General features: G+C 33.3%; 1 pseudogene; it reads right to left on the reverse strand.

Annotated features, from left to right (window-relative positions):
• Positions 1-711: 711 nt before the first annotated feature.
• Positions 712-783, reverse strand: LOC120630761 (annotated as a pseudogene).
• Positions 784-3,179: the final 2,396 nt, after the last annotated feature.

A 3,179-nucleotide genomic window follows, 5' to 3' on the forward strand; every position in this document is an offset into this window, starting at 1 on the left:
TAATTAGCACTGAAGGATTTTTTGCCGTTAATGAATGCTAAAGTTATCATAGTAACGTTGCACTTTATTCAAACCCCGATACAAAAACGATCACGTGCACGCAAATAAACCTAAGTAGATAGAGAGATTTTCTTTAAAACTTTAAATATATTTCTTTATGTTATATATCTCTTCGGCAGTTTGAAGTCTAGCAAGTGTGTAATGCAAATTACACACTTGCTATTGAAAAGTCCAACGCAAATTCGCTCGGAATTTGTTTAAAAAAATGTATGGATACTATCCCTATTTATACCCGTCATTATTTGTATCAGGTATGGTGGGTTTGGATACTTTGGAACAAAGGCGTAGGAGGGCCTGTCTGTTACACTACTTCTTACTCCTTTACAATAAGGTTGACAATCCAGACACACTTAGAAAATGCTCGTTAGCTGTGCGAGTGCCTGGTAAAACAGTACGAACTTGCAGGGAAAGATTACCACTATTTTCACTCGATTCGTTACGTACGCACTAAGCTCGAAATGCTCCAACATTTCGCGCGCTCTCGTTTTTTAATAATATGATTGCTCAGCACCAACAAATGGATATATTTAATATAAGTTTAGCTAAGTTCCTAAATTATATTCAGACAAATGAACTACTATTTTTGTAATGTACCTACATCTGTAACTGACTTAGTATACGTTTAAGCTAGCTGTAAGTATACTAAGGATATTCATAAATAAATCAATAAAGAATAAATAAATAAGGGCTTACTATAGAAATGATCCTACGAAGTAAGGTCTTATATATACAAACGATGATGCCCAGTGTAGGACTTCAACTTCACTTTGGGGGGACTTCACTTTCGAATCCCAGCACGCACCTCTAACTTTTCTAAGTTATGTGCGGTTTAAGCAATTCAAATATCACTCGCTTCAACAGTGAGGAAACCTGACTGAGAGTTCTCCATAATGTTCTCAAAGGTATGTGAAGTCCACCGATCCGCACTGGGCCAGCGCGGTCGACCACGGCCTTCCTCTTCTCATTGTGAAAGACAAGACCCGTGTTCTGTAGTGAGCCTGTAATCGGTCGATATGATGATGTTGATGAAATGAGGTAAAGGGCTATCTTTTAGGGGCATTAAAAAAATACAAATTTGACCTGAACAAACTTGCGGACAAATGTATTAAGTTGTATACATAATTCTACGCCTACACATAGGTATTCTATAAGTTTCGAAATCTTGTATTTATGACATCTCTCAATTTACGATTCTGACAAAACCATTAAATTGTGAAACGCTCGCGGCTGTTCTTTAGAGCTATCCCTACCATGATTATACTAGTTATGTAATATAATGTGATAGTTATTTATAAACAAAATATTTATTTTGTTGTTTGTTTAAAATTAATAACAGGTACCAGGTACAGGTATGTTTATTTTATAGCAATAACAATTTGTAACAAACTAACAAAATTTTTATTAGTGTTTTACCTACACTTGGAGAAATTATTAATTTTATAAATTTAAAATGCATATAAAAAATTTCGGAACTGACAGGATTTGAACCTGCGACTCTCTGGCAATCGCGGCCTGAGCGCTTTTTCCAATTAAGCTACGGCTCTCCTACCGAATATGCCTTTTACATCAATCTTATAGCGACTGTTTTTATACTATTTTTTTTTTATATGCATTTTAAATTTATGAAATTACCAAAAACTTTATTTGCTATACCTCTGCCTAAATTTAAAATAAAAATTACTGAATGGCGTCAGTTTTATTCAGTAGACGAATATCTAAAATTTAAGGTTTCAATTATTGTGTTTGTAGGTTTATATGTTGGTTTGCTTTATATTACTAATTTTTAACATTTGTATAAAATGGAAAAATTATTTTATAATTAAGGTGATATTATAACTTGCATGCAGAATGACAGATTGTAGCACGGAACACGTTATATTTTATTATAAGATTAAATTCGTTAACCTGCCATCACGCAAATAAAGATTCGAATTTGAATATACCTTATTCTATATTGTCTTATGTATAAGGATAGTAAATTTTCGTATGTACAGATAATGACGTACCTACTGCATTAATGAGTACCGCCCAATTAGCACCTTCTTAACGAATAAACACAGCAATCAAAAATTGCTTTAAAAATTAAAAAAAACGAACATTGTATAAACACAATTATCTAACTATATATACTTATTAACAAATTCACAATTTCCTTCTTCATGTAGGCCTAACACAGGCACCTATGAAGCGTTAATACAGATATGTCGTAAGTGAATTGTGATAGCTTCGTTCGCCAACTTAAACCTACAGCTACGAGGGTTCCAAACGCCCTGGTCTAAGAAGAACCCACAACAAACTTAGCCGGGTAACATATTTTGTAAATATTAAAGTTACATGCTTTGGTTCATTATCAAAACTTTTGTTTTGATAATGCAGGAATACAAGGAGTATACAGTACACAATGTAGACATGCAAAGGCGGCCTTATTGCTGCAAGCAATCTCTTACAGGCAACCTTTGTAGATAGTCCCAAGAGGGTTGATAGATATACATAAATACCAAAATGTAAAGATACAAATACATATATAATTTAAATAAATATACGTAATATATAAATATAAAATATACATAAAACTAAATAAAATCTTCATCACAGTTCTTAAGAAGCTGGCATTGCCCCTTTGGATGGCCAAACTAATTCGTTGGCCAAGGTAACTGCCCGCTCTAGGATCACCGGTTGACTCGATAACCCTTTTCGATAATTATTTGAAAAGGGCTCTTGCCTCCGGACCCCACGGTCCCAAAGTCTCTACTCCAAAAGGCACAAAAATGAAGCTGCTATCCAGGTTTTCATATTTACGCCTCTTGGCCTGCTCGGCACTGGAAGCAGCCGCACCTACCATTGACGAGGTGATAGATTAGATTTAGATTTTAGATTTTACTTAGTTTTAAATAGTTTATTTTAGGTTATATTTATATTTTGAAGAAGAATAGATAAAAAAAAATTACATAATAATAGAATCTCAGATAAAAATCCCATACATATACATAATATATATAAATATATAACAGAATATTACTGGACCAACTAGGAAATCAATATAATATAACATTATAAAAAAGCGTTGCACAACATTCCATCATGCGTAGAAAATTAGCATTAGGAATAAATGAATATAT

This window comes from Pararge aegeria, chromosome 16, assembly GCF_905163445.1.
Source record: "Pararge aegeria chromosome 16, ilParAegt1.1, whole genome shotgun sequence".
NCBI lineage: Eukaryota > Metazoa > Arthropoda > Insecta > Lepidoptera > Nymphalidae > Pararge > Pararge aegeria.